Source organism: Anas platyrhynchos, chromosome 3 (genome assembly GCF_047663525.1).
Source record: "Anas platyrhynchos isolate ZD024472 breed Pekin duck chromosome 3, IASCAAS_PekinDuck_T2T, whole genome shotgun sequence".
Taxonomy (NCBI): domain Eukaryota; kingdom Metazoa; phylum Chordata; class Aves; order Anseriformes; family Anatidae; genus Anas; species Anas platyrhynchos.
Window position 1 is genome coordinate 75,622,945 of NC_092589.1, and position 10,932 is coordinate 75,633,876.

General features: G+C 35.9%; 1 long non-coding RNA gene across 1 annotated transcript; it reads left to right on the forward strand.

Moving 5' to 3' along the window:
- Nucleotides 1–651: 651 nt before the first annotated feature.
- Nucleotides 652–10,002, forward strand: LOC140002224 (uncharacterized). Its single transcript, XR_011808453.1, has 4 exons — nt 652–5,648; nt 6,607–6,700; nt 8,079–8,193; nt 9,000–10,002. It is a non-coding gene; the product is annotated as an uncharacterized lncRNA (long non-coding RNA).
- The last annotated feature ends 930 nt before the right edge of the window (nt 10,003–10,932 follow it).

Below are 10,932 nucleotides of genomic sequence, written 5' to 3' on the forward strand. Positions count from 1 at the left end.
CAAATATGTAAACCAGGGCTGGGCTGTGGCTTCTGGACAGGAAGGGCACTGTCCTGTTTTTATATATACTCATTGCCAGCATGTCCCTTGATTGGGTGAGTAAATCAGAGAGTTTAGCTGTATAAACACGTGCTGATCACACACAAAATTTGTCCTCAAAGTCTGCAGATTAGGTCCCTAAATAATTTTATTTACTAGAACAGAGATAGCTAGAAAGACAGAAATCAGGTGATCCACAATTTAGAGATTCGTTTTTTTTTGTAGAGTATTCTCCCTCAAAGAAAAGCATTGTTAAGACCTTAGCTTGTGAAGTAAGGTTAAACTTGCATGGTAGTATCAAATTCATAGAAACTGCCCTGAAGAGGCAGGAGGCCATCTAATTTCAGCAAGATCAGATACCTTACAGATGTCTATTTTATTTTTGCAAAATATATCTCTACAACAATTCAAGGTAATTTATTCTAGTATTTTTTGATCCTAACTCTTGAAAACTTCATTCTAGCATCTAAAGTGAATCTCCCTTGCTGAAGTTTAGGTTCATTATGAACATTTTGTATATAAGTATATACATACCTTTATCTATCTACTATAATCACAACTTCATTCCGTTTTTCCCACTCTAAATTAAACATCATCTCTTTCAGCCATCCCTAATAGGCAAATTTTTCAAGATCATTCTTGCTACTACATGTTCCAGCTGTTTTACATCTTTACATTAAATACTGTGTAAGTATGTCATATTTTCTAACTCAGTAATTAATTGTGTTGAAGACTACAGTAAAGTCTTATAGATTATGTTTCAACCATACAATATTGTTCGCTAATTATCAGGTTGTCATTTACTGTAACCCTAGCTAACTCTTAGTGTTTCAGTCTAGACAGTTGTTCCCTGTCTTGCATTAGTGCAGTTGGTTTATTTCTGTCTGATGCTGAAAACAATTGTTGCTATTTCCCTGCAGTGGGAATAATAATTATTATTTAAATAGCAGAACCTCTTTGTGCCCTGCTCTTCACTTCCTAAAGGTATCATTTCAGGGAGCCCTCTGAATACTTTATTAGGGTAGAGTGCATGAGATTTAAAAATTATGATTATTACTCTGCTCTGGAGAAATTACAAGTAAATATTCATAATACGTGTACATATCATATCTTGAGTATTGTGTCCTTCATTGCTGATGCAGTCATGGTTTTCAGATAGATTTGGGAATGCATATTCAAGATTCTCATTCTCAGCTCAATAAATAAGATAAGTAATTTTAACATTTTTACTATTTTATTAACATTAACTTATTTGAATGCTGCTGAGTGTGTGAATTACTGCTGTTCTTGTATAAAAATGTTTGGTTCTCGTAACACTTATGAAATGAAGTATTTTATTATTTATTTTATTTTATTTTATTTTATTTATTTTATTTTTTTATGATTTTTACTGAATATGACACACACTATAAGCTTTAAGGGCTATTTCATATAGATATACTTCTGTTTTACCTGCACCCCATTGCTGAAGTACTTAGTACAAATACTTAACTACTGAATTCAAACATAATTATCTCTTTTGGCTTATATATTGACTATTATGTACACTGAGGTATAAAGATTGAATTTCAAGGAGGACTGTAGCAGTACAGTTGTTTCAAGCATTTATAATTACCTTGTAAAGAGATTGCCTTGCATCTTTTTTCTCAGTTTCAGTATTCTTAATATTCTTTCTTATTCTGTGCATAAGAAATTAACTCTATTTGGCATTTGAGGACATGTTATATAGAGTAAGGTAGTAGATCCCCTTAATGTTCAGAAGACAGTCATTTATAGGATTGTTTGTGGATCTGTGTCACTTCTATAATTGTTACTTGAAAAATTTAATTGTAATGGTGGGCGGTGATTAAAAACCAAACCAAATCAAACCACCACCACAAAAAAAAAAACAACAACAACGACAAGAACAAAAATCTAACATGGTCCAGAAACTAAACATGCAACATAGTCTTTATATATGTATTTTGAAACTTTTTATGGTTTTATGTGTCTGCAGTATTTTATCCAAAGCACCAACAGGTGGCGGAATACTTTTAAACTCTGTTCATGATAGTAAATATCCCTTTTCTGAAGTTAAAAATGAGACATAACTGCTTCCTAAACCATCAGCCTTGCTGTTTTTTAAGAATTCATGAACAAACAGGCATCTAGATCTGGAATTTCTTTTCAAGATGCTTTAATATAGCAAAGATAACTAGTTGTCTCTTAGGACTCAGATCCTCCATGATTTGGGCAAACAGCACATCTGGTCTTAATACACTGTTCAAAGATCTAATATTTTATAAAGTAAAACTGTTGTATATTTTCCACTGTCTCATATGAGGAGGTCAAACACAATCACATTTACATTGTCCTTGGAATTCTACACTAACTAAATGAAAAAGGGCATTATACACCTCTTTTGAAATACTGTTCCATACCGGCAAAGTTTCCTGTTCCTCATTTGTATTTGTTGCTACCCAGCCAGTACAGAATTTGTTGTGCATTATGATATTCCGTAATTCCATAGGTGTTCTGTTGTTGATGTATGTTGGCTGAAATATTAATGCATTTCTTTAGTGGAACAAGACACACTGCTGTGAGTATTGTCTTATGGTGTAGCTAAGTCACATACTACTGGATCTTAGCCCCTGTTGTAATAATCTAATATCCTAATGTTAAGAAATGGCTAATTCCCAAATGAAAATCTTTTTCTAATAAATAAACAAATAAATAAATAAAAGTTGTGAAAGGTTATAAGCATTTTAGGAGATGAGCAAGAGTAGGACTATGGGGACTATGGGGCTTATTAAGTGCAATTAAACTACTTAAATTGCCTTTGCTTATAGATCTTTGTATATTTAAGAAATAAATTAATCTGTTCACTGAATTTTCTTAAATAATTTTTATCTTGAAAGAGAACATTATTTGACATTTGGGGCTTATTGGATGTTTTCCTTGCTTGGATGGTATGGTGTTAATTTTATTCATATGATTCTGTGTTTTGGATTCGTGACTAAAACGGCATTGATAATGCACCAGTGTTTTAGCTATTGATGAGTAGTCCTTGTACAATGCCTCTTTTCTCCACACAGGCCAACTAGGCCAGAAGTGTGCAAGAAGACAGGAGGGGACAACCAGGACAAGTGACCCAAATTTACCAAATAGATATTCCATGTCATGTTACATCATGAGCAGCAGTAAGAAATTGCTGGGAGGGTTTTTGGGGTGGAGTGAGGGTGATGAGAGAGAGAAGAGGTTGGTTGAAATCAGTCTACTTGTGGGAGGTGGTGAGTGATTGCCATCTGTGGTGGTTTTACCGTGCTGGGCAGCTAAACCCCACAACCGCTCTCTCACTCCCCCTCCTTTAGATGAGGAGGGGGAGAAGTAAAGCAAAGAACAACTCACGGGTTGAGATAAGGATAATTTAATTAAAGGGAAATAATTATAATAATTAAATAAAGACTACCATGAACTAAACAATTTAACTAAGGGGAAATAAAAAGGGAAAGGGGAAAGGGAGGGGAAAAGGGAAAATAAAAAGAAGGGAGGAAAACAAACAAACAAAATAAATGAAGGCTATATGGAAGTGCAGAGGAAAGAAATTACTCTCTACTTCCCACAAATGAGCGATGATTGACCACGTCCTTGAAGCAAGGCCTCAACGCACGCAGCCGGTGTTCAAGAGGAGGACCGACGTCTTCCAAACGAGAGTCCACCCCTCCCCTCTTCTTCCACCTTTTATTGCTGAGTGTGACATCACATGGTATGGAATATCCCTTTGATTGGTTTAGGCCAGCTGCCCTAGTGATGTTTCTCTCCTCACCTTTTGCCCACCCCCTAGGAAGGTTAGAGAAAGGCCTAATACTGTGCCACTGATGCTCAGCAGCAGACACAACACTGGTGTGATAACACTGCTGTTCCAGCTACAAGTACAGAGTACGGCACTGTATGGGCTGCTGCCGGGAAAGTTAACATTCCAGCCAGACCCAATACACCATCACTTCTTTCTTTCATATTCACTTATTAAATTATCTTTATCTCTCCTTATGACTTTTCTCACTATTCTCTCCCCTGTCCTGGAAGTGGGGAGGAGTGTGCTATGTGTGGTGCTTTTTGGCTGGCCAGGGTCAACCCCTCACACTGGGCAAGGATCATTCCTCTTCTGTAACAGGTGGAAATTAACATGATCTATTCTGCATTACCCAAACTCTTTATGCTTTTTTCCTCTCAGATTCTTATCACCAGAGGCTGCTAAAAAGGGACTTCTGATGAGGCATATTTTCAGGTCACTTAAGAGGTGCCACTTCCATCAGCATCAATAATAACTTCTTATAATGGCCAGAAGGACACAGTCACCATCTGAAACTTCAGTTTCTTCATATAACTATTCTGTAGGGAACCCATTTTTTAACTTATTCTGTCAGTAATAGTGCAAATGAGAATGACAGGTTTTACAAAAAGCAGACAGATAAAAATAATTCCACAGGTTACAATTGCTGTTAGAAGTACCATGAAAGGTAGAGTTTGAGGTATTCAGGAAAACAAGTCAAACTTTTCCTTCAGCACTATGATTCTAACTGCTATTTATAGATTCTGCTCTCTGGAGTTGATGAGTAATGCTGAACTGATACGAATAAATAAAATTAGGTGTATATAATGCACTAATCCGCATTGGTTTATATTTTCATCTCTTGTCCTGAAAGCAGTAGAAATCTTGGAAGGCATTATTGATTTTAAATTCTAGTAATAGTACTTTATATCTGCTTGAGATTTTTGCTAAATTAGTATCAATAGTCATGTTAAGTCAATACCCAGCTGAAGGTTTGATCTTGTTTGTGTCAATGATATAACAATAAATTTAAATAAACCACACTGCTTCTCCAGAATTTTGGTAAAATGCTTAATTCCTATAATTTCAAGGACCATTGATATTTACATAATTAATGTGGTTTACTTTTAATAGCGCTTACACTGAACACTGAGTGTCAAAGACTGAATGACTGTACACCATGTGACATGAAAAAATTAATGTACTTCTGAATCATTCATCTAGTGGGAAAAAAAAATGTGTAGAGCACTGCTGAATGTCCTCCCATTAACGTCTAGTCAAAACATATGTGAATTGACATATGCAGTTGCTGAAATGTTTTTCATGGGGAAATGGTTGACACTTGAATCTTGGAAACAATATTTGAATGTGATTAGACCGTGCTTGCTCACAAAGAAAAACAAGCATGGTCTAATCAAATTATTTCCTCATTTTTCTCTGTGGTTCCTGGCTTCTTTCTCATTTTCATGTTTTCTTTCTCATTCTGCTCTATTTCTTTAGGGTGTCACTTCCCTGGCATGGGTCATCTTTTTGCTGAAGTCCCTTCAGAGATATGCCTCCTCTTACATGGCATGCCTCCTTCTAAGAGCTCATTGCTAGTTCTTACCCAAATAAAGTGTTTGCATATGCCTCTGTTTCTTCTTTGTGTCTCCCCTTTGTTTTTTCTCCTGCAGTGGTTGCCACTCTCAACTGCCTGAGCATCTGTGCCATGGACTCTCCTGGCTGCAGCAGTTTCAGGGTGCGATGGACTGTTTGCATCAGTGTCATTTCCTGATGGAAATGGCTGTGCCCAGCACAGGTAGGTAGGTCATGGACACTTCCCATGCAGAGCCCTGTGGCAGCTCCCTGCTACCACAGCCCTGTCAGATGTGCCTGTTGCAGTGGATATGTTCTTTTGACCTTTGGAAAAAAAAAAAAAAAGAAAAAAAAAACAACGCTAAATTTTACATGGTACTTTATCAAAAATTTAAGACCCCCAAATTCATCCACCTTTGATAGCTATGGGCATACCCACACAATATTATGTAAGTTATGTTTATACCAGGGAACGAAGCAACCTAGGGACCACTTGTCATGGAGGAGGAGAAGGAAGATTAACTGCATTGTTTTTTCTCCTGTACTAACTGACTGTAGGTTCAGAGAATGGTTTGGGCCACCCTATAGTGAATTATGGTCCAGGGTGTCACCTAGGCTCTGAACAGATTTACAGAGGGCAGATAGGCAAAAATTTTGTCTTGATGTATAGCCTAGTTTACTCAAGCAAGTCTCTGGGGTAGACTTTCCATGGTGGTACAAAGCATATCCTTGCTGGAAAACAAAGAAGAGGACTCTGTGCATCAGTATTTTCCCAAACAAAATCAATTATGGGTTTACTAGAGTGTTCCCTCTCTTGATTTTCACTGCATCAGGCATGCTTGCCATGCTGCCTGGGAGGAAAAATGATCTGGTCTCAGAAATTTGTGCCTTCTTTCTCAGAAAATGGTTGTTTCCTATCCTTACCCATCAGCAGCGTGTTCACGGTTTCTAGGATATGATCCTAAATTTCTTATCCCAGAGAAAACCCCAACACATGATCTCCTAAATCAGCATGGAGTTTTGTGGGATAGGAACACTTAATTGTTTTTCTTAAAACACATGCATAATAGTAAGGATCTTTTAAATGATAAGCATTTTCTATGTATCTTGGTTAAAGTCAAATGAAGTAAAGCAAACCTCTCCTATGCTACTGATGTTGTGTATTTATTTCACTTCCTTAGCAGGTGCTTTGCCCGAAGAAATCCATCTGGTGAAAACATAAGCACAGCACCTGGTCAAAAAAATTAAACAAACATGCTATAATCATCTAAACATGTGAGTCAAGCTCTTTTACTTACTTTTGACTTCTGTCAGCAGCCTGCAGCCTTTAAAGTGGTATTTTAATTTGTAAAGCCAGTTCTTCTTATGGCTTGCTCATCCTGGCAAGTACTGCACTCAAAAAATTATATCCAAAATTAAATTATAATGACTTTAAACTGGATGTGAGATATCTTTTTAACATACATAAAAACCCTTTCAGAAGTTTTTGTTGCCTGGGGCTGAATGCTCTTCTATCATATGTTTTTTGACAGGACACAGTAAAGCACCAGTGGCTAAAATTTCTAGATGGTGGGGCTACATTCTGCAAAGGGGAAGTTTATTCATTGACAGTTGCAAACCTGCTTCAGTACTTTGCAGCCGTTTCAGAATGGAAGCTAATAGCACAGAAATAGCTGAACATGTAAATGAGATCTTGAAATGTCTATGAAATACTCCCCAAGTATATTTTGCTGTAAAATTTCCTTGTTAATGTGAAGGTAATGACAGGTGTTACCAGGGAAACACGACTGTGGGAACATGTGTGAGGATTTCCACCCACAATATGTCTCTGCAAGGGTGTTCAGAAACAGTTTATGTGCACCTGGCAACTGAGGCAAATATGCAGTGGCCAGGACTGGTGCAGTCTGTTGTTTGAAGTGCTGCTTGTACTTGCTTTGATTGTGTACATTTATCAGTGCTGCCAGGTACGACTTAATGACACATTGCAAAGCCCAGCAGAAGTTTGAAATCAAACCATCTATATGCTTTTTTTTTTTCCATTTTTTTTTTTGTCACCTAAAACTGAATAATCTTAATATAAGATAGTCAGCTTTAATTTAAGATAGTCAGTTCCTTTATAATCAAAGACAATATGTGCCCTCAGAAATAATTTGTCTCATCTGTTTTTGATCCTGTGTTCGACTGAGGTATCCTTAGTTGGTATCTTTTTCTTCTTCTTTCCTATAAATGGAGTTACTACAAAGTAATAGGAGACCTGAAAAACTAGCCGTGGACTTTTATATTAAATGAAATTAAGTTACGCTCAGTTGATGACAATTGAAATAATTTTATTTTGGGAGTTACTCTTCTGTAAACAGGACTTATGCAAGAGGGGCAGATGTCAATGAATCTAAGTGAATTGAGGATGTAAGGATTCAGGCACACTTTATTTATTTATTTATTTATTTATTTATTTATTTATTTGTGAATAAACTGTTAGCTAGAAACCCTGTCTTGAGATGAACTTTACCAATAAAACACACAAAGCAGCTGGATTATATCTTCTACTGAAGTCTGGCAAAAATTAAATCTGATCACCCGTGATAAACTATGGGACAATTACTCAGGTAACAAGGTGTAAGGGTGTTACATGTCTCTGCTATGTTTTCTGCAGCCTTCATTTTGGTATATGTGAGCTGAAAGAGGCTTTGCAGAGAAGATAAAGAAAATAATTCTTCATGCAGAACTAGGCTTCAGAGAATGAAGAGCCCAGCATTGCCAGAACTCAGGTACTAGTCTTAGGTTATAGCTATTAAAATTTAAATGTGATTTTTTTACTAGTGGAAACACAGATACTTGGGGAATATTTATACATCCTAAATTTAACATTTTTTTTCCCCTCTGAAAAGACAGAGTTTGCATTTACTTATCTTACTTTAGACTTAGTAAATTGTAGGTCTGTGTTTCTTTGTGATTGTAGCCAATACTAGTGACTAATACTAGTGCTGCCTAGATTTAGCACCATTAAAAAAGAAACCTAAAAAAGGCAACCATTTGTGAAATGGCTGTCAAAGTTGTTTGGCTTGCAGTGCCATTTCCTATAGTGTCATTTCTGAAAAAAAAAATAAATTACTTATTTCTCTAACATATGTGAATTTTTTGCATGCTTTCATTGTCTATCTAAAGAAAATAAAACACTGGATACTTCTCTTTACTGCTTTAGTCCGAATTTATAAAGCTTAAGTATGCCTATATTTCAAACTAAATTCTTATCCATGTTACAGTTTTTAAATGAATTATACTTGAAATAAAAGTGAAGAATGAGCATAGGTGGTTACAAATGAGAAGTCAAAATATGTAAATAATGTTTGCTATGATATAAGAGATTATAATGACACACCATATTTACTAATCCTAATTTATAATAATGTTATAGAATAATGAAAAGTAATAATGGCTGAATTTATTTTTATTCCTTTGCAATGGTAATGGTACTATTTATATTGCTTTTATAATCTCTCTTTCTCCTGTTATTCTCAGGAAAATATGTTTTTAAATTATTATTATTATTTTTTTTTCCTGTTTTCACTTTTAGCCAGCCTCCCTGACTCGTATTTAGGTGGAGTGAATTGAGTGAAACCGCATATGGTGGGGTATAGTGGCACAAGCTTCCTGCAGCACCTGCATCTATTTGGGTGTAGGACTGTAGCATTGCTCAGCTCTTCCCTGGTAACAATAGTGAGAGAACATTGTGGTCTTCTCCCAGAGAAACACTCATGAACAGAGAGGTGTGTACTATTTGCATAGCATAAAGACATATACCATGACCTATCAGGCCACGAATGGTTGTCTCTGCGTTATTTTCAGATACTAGTCATTGAAGAACACAGTGACAGGGACTCTTATAATAAGAAAATCTCTACCATTCCAGCCTGTGCCCCAGTCCCGCCACCACATTAGGGTTAGAAGAGAAGACAGCTAGAGCAGTTCCTACTGCCTGCTCTGCACCAGAGTCACTGTTAGAATTCCTTTGTGAATGTACAGTGAATAATATCACAGGACCTACTCAGAGGAGAAGTAAAAACAAAACAAAAGAAAACAAAACATTTCTGTTTTTATCTTTTTTACCCTCTTTGTTTTTGTCTGCAATAATGAATAAATAAAGAATGCATAGGAGAAGAAACGAAGATGCTTTATACAGAAATAAAAGTAATATCATTCAACTGTGTTGATTATTATAGTTACATTCTATTATATTTTTATTAGCTGAGGCAGGGGAAGTTTAGGCTTGACATCAGGAGGAGGTTCTTCACAGAGAGAGTGGTTGCACACTGGAACAGGCTCCCCAGGGAAGTGGTCACTGCACCGAGCCTGACTGAATTTAAGAAGAGATTGGACTGTGCGCTTAGTCACATGGTCTGAACTTTTGGGTAGACCTGTGCGGTGTCAAGAGTTGGACTTGATGATCCTTAAGGGTCCCTTCCAACTCAGGATATTCTATGATTCTATGATTCTATTTATTTATTATTTTTATTTAAAGACTTAGGAATTAATAGAGTTGCAGAAATTATTCCTTTCTTATTTTGTGAAAGCAACATCAAAATCATTTTATGTCAGGAAGAGTATCAGACAAAAAATTCCTTTCATGTTACAGCATGATAAGGTGGTGTGGTTTAAAGTACATATTAAAATCAAATGTGTTTTTCCCCAGTACAGTGTGGTACATGACTGCACTATTTTGATTGTGGTAAGAAAGTACGGAAGTTTCCAGGTACCTCAGAAAATTTTTTGTTCCAGCTACTTTAAAAGTAATTTTTATAAATATGTGCTGAAATTTCTGTCAAAAACTGGACTGTTGTAAAAAATGTATATGCTGAGGCTTATGGAAATGCTTTGATACCACTTGCTTATTTTAATACTTTAAATTTTAATATTTTTTATCTTTTAAACTGCAAACCCATCAAAATAGCATAAGAAATATTGAATGAATGGGGTTGGATGGGGCTTTGAGCAACCTGGCCTAGTGGAAGATGTCCCAGCCCACGAGAGAAGGGGTTGGTCTTAAAGGTCCCTTCCAACCCAAACCATTTTATGATTCTAATCTACTGTTGTAAAATTGTAAATCTTGTTTCAAAATATTGAAATGGTATTTTCAACTCTCTTTTATATTATTTAAATAGTCATTATTTCAAAAATATCTATTGTGATGGAAGACAATCTTTGTGATGAGAAAATATTCTACCTTCAATGCATGTGACTAACTGTGGTGTCAGCAGGAATGTAGCAGAGCCAGGAGTGAGTCAGATGGCTCTTATGCTGTCTGTGGAAAAAAAAAAAAAACAGTGCTAGAAACAGAAAAGAAATTGAAATGTGAGAAAAGTCTAAAGATACAATTGATTTTTTTTTTTTCAATCTTCCTTGTGCAGAATAAATAGAATCCTTCCTCAGATTTTAAAATTGCGAAAACCAGTAAGTTTTCATAAAATCCAGAACCTGGATCTGGACAAACCTTAATGACAGCATTATAA